The 20,454-nt window shown below is 33.6% G+C and overlaps 1 long non-coding RNA gene and 1 pseudogene across 4 annotated transcripts; one reads left to right on the top strand and one right to left on the bottom strand.

The window, feature by feature from the left end:
• Nucleotides 1–226: 226 nt before the first annotated feature.
• Nucleotides 227–7,730, bottom strand: LOC110006362 (uncharacterized). 3 transcript variants are annotated; one of them, XR_002281242.2, is made up of 3 exons: nucleotides 7,583–7,730; nucleotides 1,227–1,306; nucleotides 227–605 (listed from the first exon to the last, which is right to left on the bottom strand). It is a non-coding gene; the product is annotated as an uncharacterized LOC110006362 (long non-coding RNA). The 3 variants fall into 3 exon arrangements; XR_016060456.1 differs by lacking the exons at nucleotides 227–605; nucleotides 1,227–1,306 and adding exons at nucleotides 2,013–2,976; nucleotides 3,070–3,373 and having other exon boundaries at nucleotides 7,583–7,729; XR_002281243.2 differs by lacking the exon at nucleotides 1,227–1,306 and having other exon boundaries at nucleotides 7,583–7,726.
• Nucleotides 7,731–14,981: 7,251 nt separating this feature from the next.
• LOC18436269 (tropinone reductase homolog At2g29290-like) lies at nucleotides 14,982–18,681 on the top strand (annotated as a pseudogene). Its single transcript, XR_016060455.1, has 6 exons — nucleotides 14,982–15,133; nucleotides 15,565–15,790; nucleotides 16,035–16,242; nucleotides 17,731–17,927; nucleotides 18,089–18,195; nucleotides 18,297–18,681. The product of XR_016060455.1 is annotated as a tropinone reductase homolog At2g29290-like (transcript).
• The last annotated feature ends 1,773 nt before the right edge of the window (nucleotides 18,682–20,454 follow it).

The raw sequence follows: 20,454 nt of genomic DNA, 5'->3' as shown, positions 1-20,454 counted from the left end.
CAGCTATTAGATTTGGCCAGTGATGGTGCAGATTTATGTAGCACATGCTTCACTTTTTGGAACACATTTTTCTTCCATTTTTGACTATTTGAAGATTAAGGTTATGGGGTAATGTAATTGGGATAAAAATTATATCTGATCTTCGTTCTTCAAACGGGGGTTCATGATTCTACATTAATCTGGTTTCATTTTTATTATGGTCAAGAAATTCCTTTTCAAAATGAAATAAGAAAAATCCTCAAACTTAGTTCACTTCATAGAGAAAACCTCATAGGCGTACATAATTGGACCAATACTCATAGGCTCAGGATCATTGAATCAAAAGCAAAACTACTTTCACCCCTGTCCATTACTTGAATCATTTCGGAGAGAGAGAGAAAGAGTGGTAGCAGTAGTAGTAAAAGCACAAGAAGGAATTTTCTATCTCATGGATACCAGCCATTTACACTGGCACCACCATCAACACAAATAACTTGGCCTGTGATAAATGATGCAGCTGGCATGCAAAGGAATGCAACTAGACCTGCAATGTCTTCAAGCTCCCCTCTCTGCCTCATTGGAGTTCGTGCAATGACCGACTGTAACCACTCCTCATTTGCGATAAACTGGGGAAGAAAGTAGATGAATGAATCATAAATATATTTATTGGCGTTTAAGATCTAAACAATCAATTAGAGCCTATCTTCAAATAGTGTCGAAAAATATGGTTTCAACTCTAGAAATCTTTTGGATAGCGTTAAAATATATTCTCATTTTTATTTATAAAGTTTAAAAACTGCAAAAATATGTACCTGGAGATATCTATGAAAACTTTATAATATTTAAAATTGACGGTCCAAAAATGCGTTACAAAATACACTATTTTCAAACTTGAAATCCATTTCTTTCTCATGTTCATGGATCCTGATGTTGAGATGATCAATTTGAAGATATTTGAGCATCAAAACGACTTCTTCTAGTGAAATTTTTGAGGTAGGCTCGAATTTGATTGTATAGAGCCTCGGCTCTTCCCATATTTATTTGCCACTAGTAATTCTTACTTCCATGTCTAATTTATTATTTTTTAGTTTTTTTGGGGTGAATCAGTAGTGGGGGAGAGAGCCGCTACTACTCTTGGTAGAAATTGAGCCTAGAATGTAGCATTGCAAATTTTCAAACCCTAACACCAATTAATCCCTGGCTCTTTTCCTACTTCCTTGTCTACTTAATTGTGGAAAAGTGCATACATCTTGTGATACATTGTTGGTCCGGATATTGTCCTTCGCCCACTCACAAGCTAGGTTCTTGGTAATTTGATTAATTGCACCTGAAAAAACGTTCCAATTAAAAAAAAAGAAAAAAAAATCCATATACATGTTTAGTTAAGACCCATTTGGGTGCACATGATTTTCGAACCCTGATCATTTTGAAAACACCACCAAAATGACCGTAAGGCTTCAAAAAGAACCTGTTCTTTATTCATTCCCATTGAAAAGGGGCTTTTTTTTAAAGAAAAAAATTATATATAAGGGTGAGGTCTTAAACAAGTCCCACCTCAAAAATTCACTAGGAAAGATTGTCTTTTCAAGGTTTAAAAATGTTCAAATCGATCATCTCGATGTATAGACATGAGAAAAATGGATTTCGAGTCTTGAAAATAATGCATCTTGTAATGTATTTTTAGACCGTCAATTTTTAAGATTGTCAAATGTTCGATTTACACTAAGTTTGAAGCTTTAAATTTTATAGATATAAAAAAAAAATTTCAGACTATCACAAAGTTTCAGTATTAAAATAATATTTTTTTATATCATTTGAAGGTGCGCCCTACTTTGACATTTAGGCCTCAGTCTTATTATATAAACCACACCCTTTTTTAAGTGGGATGATTGTTTAAGATAACGCTCTCTCAAGAGCTGATAAAGACTATAAAAGTTAGAATAGTTATTTATTTGATACGACTAATAGATTGTCCAAATACACATACCAAAGTTTGCAAAAACGATAAGTTACTCGGATCCAATAAAGCCCGATTTCGGTGGTCAAACTCGAGATCTTAAAAATTTTCAAAAAAATTGTTAAAAAATACAAAAAAATAAGAAGTTTATTTGTAATGTGTTTTTTTATGTCTAGTGTACACCATGGCAAACATTAGGTTTCCTACAACACTTGCATATGGCACTTTAGCCATATTCTTTTTTTCGTCCACAGTCTTGAGAATTTGCTTGGAGGACAACTTGAAATGAGGAGCTAGAGGTATCTGCGCCGGGTTTGTCTTGCTCTTGCCATACTTATTTAGCATATTTTCTACAAAGCTCTTTTGTTAAAGTGACAAAGTCTCCCTTCGTCGATCTCTTTAGATTCCAATTCCTTGAATTTGTTTTGCTAGCCCGAGATCTTTCATTTCAGAACTCTTGCTCAAAGATGCCTTAAGCTCCTCAATCCTAACTTTATCCTTCTATGCCAAAAGCATATCATCAACATACAAGATTAAGATTAAATGAGAATCATCATAAAAAACTTCATGTAAACACAATGGTCATAATCACTCCTATGGTATCTAAGACCAATCATGAAATGTCAAAAGTCTTGTACTATTGTCTTGATGCATGCTTGAGTCTATATATAGATTTCTTCAACTTACACACTAACTTTTCTTTTCCTTTTTCAAGAAATCCTTCCGGTTGTTGCATATACACTTCCTCTTCAATTTCACTATGTAAAAAAATCATTTTTACATCCATTTGTTCACGTTCAAAATCATGAAATGCAACAATCCCAAGCACCAACCTGATGGAGTCTAACTTGACAACTGGTGCGAAAAATTTCAAGAAAGTCGACACTTTCCTTTTGTGCAAACCCCTTCGGAACTAGTCTTGCCCTATACCTAGTCTTTGGTAATTCTATCAAGTCCCAAGTCTTGTTTTTTCGAAGAGCCAACATTTCATCTTTCATGGCATTTTTCCAATATATGGAATCATCCCCTTCCATAGCTTCCTGGTAAGTGTTCGGTTCTTCATTCAAAACTACTAAAACACATAGTATTTTGGGATCCACATAGTACCTAAACCACTCGGGTGGATGAATTACCTTTGCAGATCTTCTCGTCATGGATGTTGCAACTTTTTCATGGAAATGTTCACCAACTTGCTCTTCTTCATCAATGACTTCTTCATTGATACTTGTGGGTGCTTCAGGTATATGGCCCTCACTAGATGATGGGGCATAAGATGGAACATCAATTTCGTGGGTGTCATTATTCTTTCTTTTCTTTAGTCTCATTTCCTACACCTCTTGTCAACATGGATGACTCATCAAATGCACATTTTGGCTTGTAATTATATTTCGAACATTTGGATCCCAGAACCGGTATCCTTTCATACCTTTAATATACCTAACAACATTGCATTTATTTGTTAGAAAAATGATTCTCTAAGTACCTCACTAAAATATACAGCTTATATTAATTTAGATAACTAATAATAATTTCTAAGATTTGTTTTCAACTTCTTCTTTTTTTTATGATTGTTTATTAGAATAAAAAAAACATATAGTTAAAATTTGGAGTCAAACAATGAGCCATAACATGAGTTTTTGAAGATTGTTTCATTAGATTACGGTAGAATTGTGGCATGAAATCACTTCCCTTTGTAGTACCGTGAAGCCTATGCATCAAAGAACCATGTTGACTATAGCTTATGTTTTAAGAGGTTATTGAAAGGTAATGTCATGAGAATATTACGATACTTTAAGTAACCCTATTCATGAGACATCTTATACGGCACCTAAAATGCCGTGAGGAGCCAAGATCAGCAGCATAAAAGGCCCGTGGGATTGAAGAAGGCGCCTCCCATGGCATTTTCCTCCAATGTGAAAACAAAAAAAGGATGAAGAATAACATTGGCCCTTATAATATTTTCATTTATCTTCTCTTACATGTCTATCTTACAAATTAAAAAGATATTTTATTTTTTTACAAATAATTAGAAAGATATTCTTCCTATATTTTATCTCTCATTCCACAACTCTTTTCTTTCTATCCCTTCTTGGATCATAGTGGAATATATCTTTATACTATTTTTCATTTATCTTCTATTTATCGTTTTTTTTAATATTAGAAGATATCTTCTTAAATCTTTCTTTCTCAAGATTTTAGAGGAATTAAAAAAATGGAAACTCCCTCTCTCTCACGTAACTCTCTCCCTCACACCCTTACATATCTCGTCCAATCATGGTCATACTGTTATTAGTATAATATGGATCATATTATGCAAAACCATTAGTATTAGGGGTGGCAATCGGGTGGGGTGGCCAGGCTCGAAGCAACCCAGGCTTAGGCAACTCAATTTGGCCCAATGGCCAGGCCCAGGCCTAAAGTTTAGATCAGGCATCCAGGCAAGGCAGGGCCCAGACCATGAATCATGGCCCGACCTGACCTATCCCTTCCCTTTTTGTTTTTTTTTTTATGAAAATTTACGTACAAACCCAAAATATTTTTGAACTTCTACAGTGAGGTCCTAAATTTTTTAGTCTTTTTATGTTATTCATATTTTACCTCCCGTTCAAGAGTAGAACTTTTGAACTGTCGAAGTACTTGGGCAGTTTGGTACTTTTATAGCACCCAAACACCAAAAAATTAGGTGTTTGAGTTATTTGAAATGGACATGCTTTCTGTGCTTCCCCTTTAGCATAGAAGTTCTATCCTCCTTATTCAACCATGCATTCTGAATGGAGGGCTACGATTGTTCCAATCACAATATCACGTTTCTACATTATTTTATTTTTAATTTTTTTCTATAAACTATTTTGACACCAAATTTTGGACGTCTATTCCTCTATTAAACTCACACTAGCAAAAAATTTAAAAAATATATTTTTTCAATAAAATAAAATAATCAAAATACCCCTAAAAGATTTAAGGGGTATTTTGATCATTATATTTTATCAAAATTTAATTTTTAATATTTTTTATAGATGCGCCCCAACGAGAAGATGGCACGTACCAAATTTCATATTCATACAATTTGTATAAAAAAAACAAAAAACAAAATACTTTGAGACGTAGGATTTAAAATCAAACGGTGAGTGGCTCTCTTGATCAAAATTGGACGGCTAGATGGTAGGAAGAGGATAGAACTTCTATGTTGTAGGAGAAGCATAGAAACCTTTCCCATTTGAAATTAAGACTTTCGAGCATAACAAAACAAGTACAAACTGAGAAAAAAGGCATTTAGCCCTTTTAAAAATCCAACTTTCCAAACCGTCGAAAAAGATTTTTTTTTTGTTTTTTTTCTATTCTCCTTCTGTCTCTTTTTTCGTTTTTTTTCCACTTTTTCCCTTTTTTGGCCGTTCAAAAGTACCACTCTCGAACCATCCAATATAAAATCCATCCAAATACCCAATTTTTTTTGTTTGGATTATTCAAAAGTTGGATTTTTTAACACCTCAAATATTTAGCCTTTCATTTTTGGAGGAAGTTTAGAAATTATGCTTTCAAAACGGAGGGTAAAATGGGAGTAAGGGAAGTTTAGAAATTGTGCTTTCAAAATCGAAATGGGAGTAAATAGAAAACTTTAAAAATTTTGGACTTCACCGTAGAATATCCAAAAATGTGAATTATCAAAACTCACAGTTTTTATGTACATTTCTCTTCTTTTTATATATTTAGGAAAAAAATATTTACTGGCCCAAGCAGGCCTCATTAAGGGAGCTAGGCTTGGGCTAGGATAAGGCCCTATTCGACCAGCGTTGGGCCGGTTACATGTTGTGCAATGGTTTAATGATTCTATTAGGTACCATGTGATTGAGCCCAGTCATCCAAGATTTTTCCAATTAGCCTCGTGGGACACAATAATCGAATTTTTGAAGAGAGATCGTCCAAATTACCAAAGTGCTTAAAAACTCAAAGTTATTTTTCCTTTTTTTATTTGAAATAAAGCACTCGATAATTTTATAGGTAGGTCCCAAAATTTCAGATAGAAAATTCTCTCAAATAAGTCTCTTATCCCTAGAGAGGAAGTCTACATTATACTTTTCCTTAAGCATGCCATATAGGCCCCAAAAAAGTTTAGCAAAATGTGTCATCTTCAAAAGAGTTCTTGCAATTAACTAAAGCCCAAAAAGTTTTGGTGGGAGTATACTATCCATCTACTCCCTCTAGCAAAACTTACAATAGGAATATCTTTTAGATTCCAAATTTTGGGGATGTGATCTCCGAAACAAGGCACGCAACCTCAAAGAAAGCAAGGGCACACCAAGATTGCACTAGAGCCATCCAATTCTTGGATGGAATGATCTACATGTTTAAGAACTCAAAATCCAAATTCTTTTCCTTGAAAATATTCATCTAGTTATAATTTGATGGATCCTAGAAATTTCAAATAAAAAAATGTAAGAATTTTTCCAGAGGGAGTAAATTATATGGTATACTCCTAAAGGTGCATAGTATACACGCTCTTAACTGATATATCATAGGAATTAAATTATATAAGGTTGATACCTTAAAATGTAGAATTAAGGTGCACCTCTAAAATTCTTCAAATAAAGGTTGCTTTGATGTTCGAAAAACGTCTAGTTGATCATCTCGCCATCAAGATGTATATATATAAACAAAAAAAAGAGATTTTAAGCCCTAAAAAAAATAGTATGTCTTGCAATACATTATTTGGACCGTCCATTTTCAAGATTTTCATTTGTTTAAAGATTTGCTTGATCTGAACCATTGTTCGAGTTTAAAATTTTATCATTAGAGATAAAAATAGATCTAACACCAACCTAAGAATTTTCAACACCAAAGTTGCATATCGTGACAAAGTTTGGAGGTGCACCGTACTTTGATTGGTCAAGGTTACAACCTTATGCAAACCATGCCCATTAATTAATAGGAAATGATCTCATATCACATTGTCATTCTAATATAATGAAACCACACTTCTAGTAAAACATATTTTTTACAGTTGTACAGTACCAATTTTTCACAAACACTCTTTTCATCTCAATACTCAATTCTATAAAAAATAAAATTTAAATTTGCACCCTGGATATGATCGAAATGAGTCTCTTCTAATAATAAATCTAGAGCATCCATTTAGTGAATTTCACTATTAAAGCTTTTATGAATTCAAAATCATTTTTTTTATTTTTGAAATTGTTTATCTAATGATAATCAAGACATCTAAAAATTTGAAGAGGAAAAAGATCACTCTAATGCCTAAATCTAAGTACCTCACTAAAATGAACATTATATATTAATTGGGATAAAAAAACACCTTCTAGGGTGTCTTTTTTTTTTTTTTTTTTTTTTTTATGATTATTCATTATAATGAAAAGAGTATATATTTAAATTTTGGAATCGAGAGCTTAACCATGAAGTTTGCATATTGTTTCATTACATCACTATGCATATTGTTTCATTATATCACTATAGAACTCTGTGTATGTGGAAATAAGAGTAGATAAAACTTCTAATGGGAACCTAATAACACAAAAGGAAACAAAATACAATACAAATCAAATCAACAAACAAGATGAAAATCAAATCAACAGTTAGAAGATCTAAAAATAAAAAAACTACAATATGCATGCAACAGTAAGAGAGAGAGACCCAATTCCTCTGGTACCGCCAGTAACCAAAGCAGTCAAGTGACGCAGAGACCACCTCTCCCCTCTTTTCTTGCTCACTACTCCATCCATTTCCTCTATTTCTCACTCTCTCTCAAGCCCTAATTTTTTTTTTTTTTTTGTTGTTTTTGGTGGCAGCTGATGTCTTATATAAAGTTTTGAAACCACATGGCAAAGCTGGATCTTGAAATGAGAAAGGGATACGTACGTAGTGGTACCACCGCACATCTTAATGTGGTTTTCATTCTCATTACTAACACCACCTCATTTGTACTTTTAGAAAAGCAAACTAATAACAAAAAAAAATAGGTAAGGGTCTATCGACCAGACTGAATTACCCAAAAACAAAAATGGATCTTGATTTGTTTATGAATTCGTTGTCTTTTTGTATCTAGTACATGTGTTGTCTTTTTTGGTTATCTTTCAATAAAGCTGGTCTCTAACGCAATCATCAACTTTAAGATTACCCGAGTACTTTTAAAAAAGCTAACTCTTAATCTACTTAAAAAAATATGTTTAAAGCCTCTCACTGAATTTCCCAAAAAAAACAAAAAAATATGGTTTGGTCTATGAATTCGTTGTCATTTTGCATCTAGTGCACGTTTTCTTTTTTGGTTATATTGCTATAAAGAGCATCAACTTTAAGAGGTGGAGATCGGTGCTGCCTAAGGTTAAAAATGCTGAAACAGCATAGGAAAATTGTTCTTTTTATTATTAAGCATAGCATACGTATGTGTTTCTCAAAAATTAGAAAAGAGACCCCTAAATATCTGTGCACAATTGAAGGATTCCCAACATCCTTAAAAGTTGGGTGTCTCCTAGCAGAACTTTTGTTAGGAATTGGGTTGATTAACATTTGACGATAGCAATACTACATATTAGGTTCAATTTTTATTGCTAAAAATAAAAAAAATAAAAAAATAATGAGGGATCCATATACATTGCTCTTTTTCATTTGGAGACCTTGTGGGGGACTTCAAGGTCCAATTTGGGCATCTTAATAGCCATGTCCTAACTTATTTTTACATATTATTAAATGAACATGTGAGAGTAGACCTCATAATCCTAAATAACTGCGAATGGGAAAATCCCGCCAGCGACGGCTTTATTTTATTTTTTTTGGTAGAACGGTGGCGAATACATGCCTATCTGTTTTCAGAAAGAGTTAATTTTTTGAAAATATTAATAAGAATGGAGGCTGTGACCTCATAATTCTACATAACCGCAAATGGGAAAATCCCGCCAGTGATGGTTTTAGTTTTTTCTTTTTTTGTTAGAACGGTGGCGATTACAGGCCTATCTGTTTTGAAAAGAGTTAATTTTTTGAAAATATTAATTAAAATGAAGGCTGTGACCTTTAACTAAAGCCAGTACTACCACCCCGACCTCAACCTCATTGTCATGAGAGCATTTTACTAACAAGAAGGGGTTTGATTCCTGTAAAGACGTCTGTGAATTGCAGTGTCATAAGCTAGTACATCACTTGTAGAACATTTTCAAGGAGTTATATGCTACATCAATCCATGAGACCTCCATACAAACGAAGCCTACGTTCATGGAAAACTATGCCAAAAAGAGTGGCTCTCCTCAATGGGCATGTCACCTCCATGAGAAACTGATTCATGATCCCATGTCTATAAAGTCGGACTGAATTTCATTTCATAATACACGGTATGACTATGACCACGAGTGCTCTCTCTCTCTGTCAGCGATGGTGAAAGCTAGTAGAGATAATATGCTCTCTCTCTCTCTCTCTCTGAGACGGTGGAAGCTAGTAGAGACAGTAGCCATGTTAGGTGTGCGGTAGCTTTCACTCCGACAATTATTTTCATAGAAAAAGAAAAAAAAAACTTTCACTCCAACAATCCAAAAATGGGTATAGTGTGCAAACAATTTTAAAAATGGTTTTTGGAAAATGTTTTTACAAGGTTATAGGCCTATCAAAATAAATAAAACTTTGTATCAAAATTTGCCGAAAATTGTAGTTATGAGGGAGAAAATACTTCAAATTGATCATCTCAGCCTTGACCATTATAGTTAGGAAACAAAATTTGGATTTCAAGCATTAAAAAATAGTGTATATTGTAACACATTATTTAGACCGTTCATTTCGCGCCAGAAACAAATGTTTATGGATCCGCAAAATCTATACCATTTTTTCCATTACGAATTTCATAATTTGTTTTAGAAATTGATTTTATAACCGTCATGAAAATTTCTTTTGCCCAAAATTCTTTTCAAACAATGATTCGATGTGAGACTTTGCATTATTTTCATAAAGCCTTGGCCTCATATGAACGACATCCATCTGTTTTTATTCGAGCATGGAGCTATCCCCTACAAGGTTTTTTAGGGTTCAATGGCATGAGTGGTTCAAAAAAGATAGGCATGTGGTGTAAGTGGTAAACTTTGAAAAGTATATAAATAGACCACTTGCTTTTTGTACAAAAAAAGATCGCAATCATTCCTTTTTGTCCTTTAAATTTCAAAATTGATAGGTATAAAAGTGGACTTCGTAACATATGTCAAGGCCATCCAATTTGATATCTAACGACTGAAAATAATTATGACCTCTTTGTAATAAAAAAAAAAATATCTTTATAAAAAATCCCATACATTTTAGCCTTAAACCTCCAAACAAGGTGAATACCGCCGACGGTCCACTCATTGTTTTGAGACAATACATAAATGTTGGATTGCGTTTTCATGCACCACAGCTGACTCTTACTGTTGCATGGACCCTCGGGTACAATGTATTGGATGTCCATGTCACGGTTTCTTTTCATACATGGGCACATTTGGTTGGTGGATAAGGATTTCCCCAGGTAAAATATTTATATATGTAAATTTTTTGCAAGAAAGAATTTTGCATACTTTCATTTCACCATATTTGTTAACATGTTTAAAAAAGCTCAATAATAAGGGTGCCCATATTGAGCTACCCCTACTAAAGTAACCTATAGCTACTTGCCTACCTTTTTGTCCTCTGAAAGCAAAGAAAAAGGGAAGACAAAGAGAACTTTTCAAGTCGAAGTGCGGATCAACCAAATCGAGACATTCTCTTTTATCTATAAGCTGCTAGCAACTATCCATTAGTTGATAGCAGTCAGCGAGTAGTTTGGTTGCTAATTGGTTCGTTGGAGAGACTATAAAGAGTACAAACTCGAAAACATGATTCCATGTGAGCCTTTTGATTATATAATATATAATATATTATTATATAAATAATTTTGAATATAAAATATTTTAATAATATTTAAACGGTATTTAAATAAGTGTAATGATCCTATAAGACCTTCTCACATTTATGTATGTAGAACTCCAAATGATCATCATTAAATTTGATACATATATCTAGAAAAGTTATCACAGGGGTGTGAAATTTGACTTTTCTATAGATCTGTGTCAAATTTAATGGTGATCTTTTGGGGTACTACATATAAGGGTATGGGATGGTCTCATAGTATCATTACTCTTAAAATAAATATATTTATATATTTTAATTATATTAATATATAGGGAAATGACCTTTTGATACTCTCCCACACCCATGTGTGTAGGACCTCAAAGGATTACCATTAAATTTGGCGCAGATCTTTAGAAAAGTCAAATCCCACACCTATATGATAACTTTTCTATATATCTGTATCAAATTTAATGTTGATCATCTAAGGTCCTACACGTATGGGTGTAAGAGGGTTTCATAGGATCATTACTCTAATATAAATAAAACATAGTTATGAAATATATTTAAATTTATATATATATATATATATATATATATATATTTATATATATATATTTATGAAATACATTTAAATCAAATTACCGAACAAGTTACCAAACATATGAAATTCATTATATAGTGTTTTTTAAGCGTGTTAACAAACATAGAGAAAAAAAATTTGCAAAAACTTTTCCTGCAAAGTGTTTAAATACTTTTCTGGGAAAATATTTACGTACAAATCAAATATGCCCTAAGTGATTTTTGATACATGGGGAAGCACCGTCTTTTAATGGCCCGCTACGAGTACAAAAAGTTCTTTCTAGTCTATAGGAAAGGCCAATAGAAGGAAAGTACATTGTTATCCTCGTGACTAGAGAGATATGTGATCACGAGTGTCATGAACTTCCCACGATGATGAATCAAGTGATGACGATGGGAAGTGGGACACCAAGAACTTCATGCTTTGTTTTGTTGGTGTCTTTTCTCTCACACATCACACTCATAAAATGATTAATATGGAAGTGTCAACATAAGTTTATAAAGCTATTCAATGAAAAGACTAACGATATAGGAAATCATGAATCATCAACACATTTGAATTCCTTCATATATCTATTCATCCTACATTGCATTTAAGTTCCATATGTTTAGATAATGTAATTTATCAAAAATTGTGTACTTTGGAAGAAACTTGTTTAGTGGGTGAAGGGGCTAACCATATTTATCAGGATTTGACTGGCCATCGAATTAGTGATAGGTTTGGTCCAATTAAAACGAGCTTTACAGTCGGTCGACTGCTTGACAAAAAATTTTGTAAACTATCTACTAACCCCAATATTTTTTAAAAATTTTTGGTTATCCATCCTTAAGTTAAAAAGTTGACTTTCTTATATCAAAATTCCCCCTCTGAACCCACGTTTTGGATCTCTTCTCTCACTAGGGAGAAAAAACTCTAGTCAGTCTGGTATAACGTGTGCTTGACTGGATTCAATAAGGGATCAATAACCAGTTTAGCTTCATTGTTTATCATGAAGTCAAAGCCATAGAATTTGTGTTAGACTTGCTTCAGCAGAGACTGAAAACTTGTCTGGCACAATAGTATAATGTAACAGGTCTGGCACAATGTGTGCTAGACCAGCTTCAATAAGGCATGAAGTCAGTCCAGTCCATCACACTATATGCCGAACTGGTTTCGATGGAGACTAGAAGCCAGTCCGACACAATGTGTCAGACCGGCTTCATTGTATAAAATGGAAAAAAAATGGTTGTTTAGAGAGGGCTATTTTTTTCATAAAACATTTACTTTTTTACTTGGGGAGATGAATGTTAAAAATAAAAAAAAATAAAAAAAAAACAGTATTGCTGTTAGTGATGTGGTTTAACGAGTATTCTTTTTTTTTTTTTTCTTTTTCTTTTTTTTTTGGAAATGGGTGGACGGGGAAAGGGTTGTTTCCTAGAAAGTTGGGTCTAATGGGGTATCTATACTTTATCTTTAAAATATTAAATATATTAAAAAATATTTCTCAACTTTGTTTAGTCAACGGCCTGATGAGCCTATACTGGCTTTGACCACTTGTCAATTACCGTAGCTTTTACCTTAGAACAAAGTAGCTAAGGCCCCATACGATTGTTCGAATAGTCAAATCACGTGGTCTGGTGTTGCATTGATAACTATGATTTTAACTGATAATAAAAAAAAATTGACTTGAATCGATATGTCCTTAGCCGCAGTCATACATAAATTAAAAATAACACTTAAAAAGAGATGGGTAATTAGGTAGAGCAGCAGCTATTGAGGTAAAACTATTTGCAAAAGAGTATAAACCAGTTGCATTGAGATTGCTATTAGGGAGTTAAATTTGATGGACATAATTTCCAAAGTTCAATTGGACAAGTGGGTAATTTTCGATGGTGGGTGATGACGACTTGTATTGTTAGTAATTCCTTAAGAACAAATAAATCTCAAGTCCAAAAGTCATATTTCATAAAATTATGGGTAGAGCTAGATGTCAAGGTTGGCTAGGAAAGCTCATATTGTAAGAGTAGTAGTATAACTTTGGAGAAGGTGTTGAAGAATTTAGCAGATGGTGGACATGAACTTTTCCTCTAAGTTTTGGGAGGAAATGTGAAAAATGGTCCATCTAGGACATCAATTTTGAGAGTTAACAGATTTATTTTATTTTTTTTAGTCAGTTAGAGGAGGGCCCTATTATTGATAGAAATTGAGTCTAGGATGTGGTGTTGTAAATCGTCAAGCGCTAGCAATTAAGCCTGGGCTCTTTTACTTTTTAGGCACATTTAGAGCATACAAATACCACTATCTTTTCAAGTTTATTAAGTGGTTCTAATCACCATGTAACTTGGAACCTGATATCTTTTCGGAATAATATTTGGAACGGAATGCACATAACGCCCTGTTGGACTTAAACAGGGCTCATCACATAAACCCTGTCTCCACCACATTCAATCATAAAATGGAAAAAATTAATATAAAGTTAACTAAAGATGCACCCAAATAATCCATCAGAAAATGTTGAAAAACCCTCCAATGGATCTGTAAAAATAAATAAATAAAATCTAGAAATAGTGCATAGATTTTAAGATAATCTTAAGAATTCTTTACTCCAAAATTATACATCATGATAAATTTTAGAGGCATGCTTTAATTGGATTGTTTAAAGTTGTAACCTTGTAGAAAGCACACCTATTTAAAAAAAAAATACAAATTTTAAATATAAAATAAATAAAAATAAAAAATAAAAGGTTAGAGTACCGGTAGAGAACCGTATTTTACACCAAAATTACATATCACGATAAATTCTAGAGGTGCACTTTCAGGGGGAACTGGCTAGTTCCCAATATTTCACAGTTGCAAGAACTCGTTCGGCCCTCATGTTTCCCACTTCATATCGTGGGATCGGTGTTTTTCAAAATACTGAACTACCCGATGGCCTAATCAGTTCGGCCAACGGTTCTGACAACAGTCGCTTTCACCCACTGTTGGAAAAACCGGGTGATGTAATTGCTAACTGCTTGGTTGGATCATAACTGGCCTTTGGCAGTTTTGGTGATCGATCGGTATTTTAAAAAAATAAAATAAAATAAAATAAAATAAAGAATTTGATTTGTAATGCATTTTTAAATATTCTTTTTATTATGGTAAATATTAAAAATTGTTTTGGTCATTAATATTCACTTTTATATTTTCCATCTTTTTCAAAAAAATTTAAAAATACCCCTAGTCACAAATCTATTCATTAAAATCCTTTTTTTTCATTAATTTTCGATTTCATTTGAACGTGTTTTGTTTTAATCATTATTTATATGCTTTTCATTTTTATTAGATTTTTTTTTTGTATCTTTTTTATTTTTTTCAACACTCTTTTGACTGCCCAGAATAGTTGGAAGTTTAGAACGGTTGAATCGGCCGGTTTATCGTTTAGAGCTGTTAAACCGCTTCTTGGCCATGATCAATTAACCGTTCCGATTCGATTTTGCAGACAAGGCTTTCACCAAACTCTCCCGCAAGGTGCGCATGTCTTGTCTCAAGACGCAGTACCTAAGAGCTGACCCACGTTTCATACTTTGATGTAACCGTAAATTGTAGAAGAAAAAGGCACCCCACAAAAGTCCATCGATAGCCGTTGTTTTAGGTAGAAGTGAGAGAGTGGTTCAAGCAATCCACAGGTAGGGATATTGGGTGAAGCAGAGAAGAGCAGAAGAAGAAGAGAGAGATGGTCTCTTCATGGGATGTCTGCTCTGGTCACTGGAGGCACCAATTCTTTCTTCACTAATTTTCAAACTGCAGTTTGTTAATTTCATTTATGCACTCTCTCTCTCTCTCTCTCTGATATTCAAGCTACCGTTTTTTTAGTTATCCATTGATTGTTCTTAATTTCTCTTTAAGTTTCAAAGCTTCATGTTGTACCTCATCTTCCTATAGATTTTGCAGTTTGTTTATTTTCATTTTTCATTCATTAAGAAGTTCTTAGTTTCTCTCTTAACAGCAAAGAGAGAGAGAGAGAGCAGTGGCTTGATGAATGATTCCTTGCTTTTTGTGAATTTCACCCCATTATGGTTGGTTTTGTCTAAATTTACTTTTTATTTTTATTATCCTTTTTCTAAGTGAGATACTTAAGATCAAAGTTATTCATGTGCTGGGGGGATAGATGTGGTTTTGATTAATCTTACCTGGACAACTCTTTTTTCTGATAAGATCTTTATCTTCATTATGCAAGTAAAAATATATGGAAGTGTTGGAGAAAGTAGACTCGTGTTGAGGAGGCCCTTTTGTTCATTGACACCTCAAGGAAACAAAGGCTTTGACATGGTTAAACATCTCCTTCAGGGGAAATCATGGAATTCAACAAGTTCATGAATTGAGATCTGGTGGGGATGCGTGGGTTCTTTTCCAGAGGGTGGATACCGAACGCGACAATCAAGAACACTTAAGAAAATGCCTAGGTGCATTATTGAAAGTTCTTACAGAATTGTTTTTTGTGCATCTAGTTCTATTTTGCTACTTCTACCATCACCTTTTTGTTCTTAAGTTTAACAGCACAATTGGGTACCGTGGTATGTATAAATCCAACGCTGCTGTTTACATGCTAAATACTTTGCATTACTAAAATAAACTCGGTAGTTCAATTTGAATTTCAAGCTTTAATCACTTAAGAATTTGTCTATAATGTCTTTATTCTTTCTGCAGATATGCTATTGTTGAAGAATTAGCTGGACTAGGAGCATCAATATATACTTGTGCTCGCACGGAAGTTGATCTTAAGAAATGCTTAAATGAGTGGAAACAGAGGGGATTGAATGTTCATGGTTCAGTTTGTGATTTGTCGTCTCGTCCCGATAGGGAGAATTTGACGGACGTTGTGTCTGCACATTTTAATGGGAAGCTAAATATCCTTGTAAGCTTCATATTATCTGTTCCTTTCCGGCATGCTTTGTGATTGAGTTTCATGTTTGTTTCTCCCAAAGCAGTATTCATATTCTAAAGTTCAATTGTGTTTATTTTTGGGATTTATTATGAGACCATTTACCTTTGATACAAAGTGGTCACAATCACTCAACCATTCGATGTGAAATTTGATAGCTTAAATGTGTCACAAAGTTCAAACAAATTTCTTTTGAAGTTTGAACTTGGTGAATAATTGCAGCCACCCAATTTTACATTCAATGGTCAAAATTAATGTGACCACCCTTTATCGAAGGTAAATGGTCTCATGCTATACTTTCTTTTTATTTTTTAATGGTTGATAACTAAATAGATAATTGATTAGGTTAACAAAAGTCTGCATACTATTTAACTTCGAAGGTCGACTCCATAATTATGGCATGATAAAGGCAGCAAATGTTGTTGATTCATAAATTTCACTTTTTGATTTTGTGAACTACTGCTAATCTCTAACATCGATCATTAGTAACGGATGGTGGATGTCTTTGTTGATGGTACAAAAAATGCGTTGCAAAATACACGATTTCGAAAAAATGAAATCAAAATTTTTTTTTTTCTCATGTTGCTGTATCTTGATGTCAAGATGATCAATTTGAAGATATTTGGGCATCAAAACAACCTCTTGTAGTGAATTTTTTAGGTAAGCTCTAATTTGATTGTTTAAAGCTTTGGCTCTATATAAACTTTTCCCAACAGACAGTTATTTGAAACTTTTTACATTTTCTAGTATCTAGTGATCGTTTATTTAGTCTCTCTTCTCCTTCTCGTTTTTCTTTTTTATTTTTTTTACGGGTAGGAGCCATGTTGCTCCAAAGGACGCAACGGCACAGTGTCAGGACGACGACCTCCTCTTTTCTTTCACAAGAAATCCAGAGCACCAGAGTAATAAATGCTCTGAATGTTACATCTCTCCACCCTTAAAATAAATGTAGTATTGCTCTTTCATCCCCAAGTCTCATTCCGGAATGATCATGGTAGAGCAAAGATTCCTAAAATGACCAGGGGTTGTTGAATTATTTTCTAATTTTATTAGCCTGTACCAAAGCAGAGCAACTCTTAGCTTCTGCTAGATTACGCATTTACTATTGAACTTTTTTAAGACCATTTGGCTCTTTTCATTCCTCAATTCGATCTTTTATTTTCATGCTCAGTTCAATTTATTCAAGATTTTATTTTATTTTCTTCTTCTTCTTTTTTCCAGTTCTTAATCTGTTATCTTGCTCCTTAAGCAACAAACACGGCAGTATCTTTCAGGAATATCATTTATGGGTCGCCTTTTCCTTTTAAAATTTTGAAGCTAATCACTACTTCTCTATGGCATCAAATTCAGCGTTGTGGATAATCAAAATCCAGAAGAAAATAATTGTTTAAATTATTTTGGTATGTTTTTCCCAATACTAACTCAAACAGTCGGTCAATCTGTTCGAGTTGCTTGCTTTAGGTGAATAATGTTGGGACACTCATTGTCAAACCAACAGTTGAGTATGCAGCCGAGGACTTGTCATTTTTAATGCCAACTAACTTAGAGTCTCTCACATCATCTTCTCAAAGCATCAGAAGCAGGAAGCATTGTCTTCATCTCCTCTGCCGCTGCGGTGGTTGCTCTCGATGTTGGTTGCATATATTCAGCAGCTAAAGGTAACAAAAACTGTTACCTTGATACTTCCTCTCACCAATAACAACAAAAGAGAAACTACAATACTCTCTCCTATATAGAATGTCTAAATCTTAATTCAGTAGTCATATCTTGTATTGAATTTGTCCCCCTTGAACAGTCATAATCATTTGTTTTCACTTAGCTGCAATGAATCAAATAACAAAGAACCTCGCTTGTGAGTGGGCAAAGGACAGTATTCGAAACAAGAGTGTGACACCATGGGTTATAAGAACCCCACTTGCTGAACAAGTAAGCCCTCTTTTTGTAACTAGCAGTGTAATCCAGTAGTAGTGGGAGTGTTAGTAATATGTAAAGCTCTTTATGATATTCTTGTCTTCTTTCTTCCACAGTTTATCGCAAAGGAGGATTACTCCAAAATGGTGGTGTATGATCGAACCCCATTGAGACGTTTAGGTGAGGCAGAGGAAGTTTCACCACTAGTTGCATTCCTTTGCTGACCGGCCAAGTTATTTCTACTGATGGTGAAATGACCGTCAATGGCTGGTATCCATGAGATCGCTCCCTCTCTCTCTCTTAGTTTGGTGAGAAAAACACAGGCTTCTCTATGTGTCTATATCTCTTGTTATACGTGTGAATCTTTCATTGTTGCACGTGAATCCTCTTTGTGAAATAATGAAAGATAGGGGCAATAAATAGGAAACTTAGGTTTAATTGAATATTTGGGCATTGCTGTATTCGTATAAGCCTATTAAATTATTGAGAGCTATTTACCTACGGACATAATTTGGAGGTTTTTATTATCACTTGGTAACATTTTTCTCATAAATTACTATCACCACAATCATGTTTGTGTTAACGTTTATGTTTTTCTTCTTTCGTTTTTTCCTTTTTTTGATTAAGTTGCTCTCTTTCTTACGATAACAATACCGGATAAGAGGGCAAATTCCTTTTGCTAAGTAGTGGCTCTGTCCAGTATTTCGGTAAGCAAGATTTCATGAGTTCCATAGTAAGCACCTGCTCGAGGGGATTTGATGGATTCCAAAATTTTAAGGTACGAGTGATCTTGTGGTGGCCTGGAAATTGTATGAGGGCCCGTTTGGTTCCTTGGTTACGACTGGCCCACAAACTATACTCGAAAAGCCCGAACCTCCCCAAATATGTGATATTAAGAGAAAATTACATATAGGCCATATTGGGGTCAATTACAAAATGAGAACATATTTTTCTAAAATTATAGGCGGCACTCCCTTTCTCGGCTTTTTTTTTTTTTTTTTTTTTTCAAGTTATCCCCTCTATGATATCCGAACACGGACAGGTGGGTTTTTTGTTTGAAATAGTGGTTTAAGTTTAAAGTTTGTTATCCCATCTTTTTTTTCTCTCTCTAAACATCCAAACCAACTCCTCCCCCTTTCTCTCCTCTCTTTCTTTATCTACAACTCTCTCTCTCTCCAATAATTTGGGAACAACGTATTTTCATTTTGTAATTGACCCTCTAATATGGTATGTACGTACTTTTTTTTAATCCTGTTTTAAAAGAATATATTGGGCCCAGCCCCGCCCGGTCCATTAAGAAGTCTTTTTTTTTATGTTATTTTTTATTTCCACTCTTCAAATTTTTCTAGTTAGCCAAAAAACCAAACCATATGCTAAAATATTTATTAAAAAATTTAAAAAAAAATTAGGTTTTTAGAGAGAGAAAGAGAGATTGGGTTTTAAACAAAAAATGGGTTATTAGAAAGAGAAAGAGAGATTGGCTTTCTAGATAGAGAGAATTGGTTTTTAGAGAGAGAAAGAGAGAGAATGGATTTTAAGAGAGAGATTGAGTTTTTTAATGGATTTTAAAAAGAGAGAGATTGGGTTTCTAGATAGAGAAAATTGGGTTTTTATAAAGAGAGATAAAGAGATTGGGTTTTTAGAGAAAGAGAGAATGGCTGTTTAGAAAAGACGGATTGGGTTTCAAGAGAGATGGGTGTTTAGAGAGAGTTAGAGAGAGAAAGAGAGAAGGAGAATGGGTTTTTAGAGAGAAAAAGAGAGATTGAGTTTCTAAACAGTATTACCAAACATGAGAGAAAAAAAATGTAAAATCTAAATCTACAAAATCTATTTCTTAGAAAATTAATTTACTACGAGAAAACTATTCCACACTAACCAATGTAATTTTTGCGGTAAAGCGATCCATTACATGGTATAAGCCTATTCCACACCATTTCAATACATCGTATAAGCCTATGGCAGAACCATAGTTACTAGGTCGGGGACTATCAATAAATCGGTTCAACATACAATCAGAAACAAATCATTTCTATTTTAAAAAATCAGATGAAAAAATCAGGTAAAAAATACAGATTGGAAAAAATATTTCATATAAAGATGTCGTTAATATATCGGATTAAGCTCAAAAAATTGGAGTAAAAAATCGAATAAATTTATAATATTAGAAATTTTGAAATACTAAAAAATAAAAATTATATCAAAGCCATCAATAACTAATTCATCTATGAAAACTTTACTAGACTAATATAATTAAGTTAATTAATTTAGATGCCT

The sequence above is a fragment of the Amborella trichopoda genome, chromosome 8 (assembly GCF_054954075.1).
Source record: "Amborella trichopoda isolate Santa Cruz 75 chromosome 8, AtrichopodaSantaCruz75HAP2 v2.0, whole genome shotgun sequence".
NCBI lineage: Eukaryota > Viridiplantae > Streptophyta > Magnoliopsida > Amborellales > Amborellaceae > Amborella > Amborella trichopoda.
This window is presented reverse-complemented; position numbering and strand designations above follow the sequence as displayed.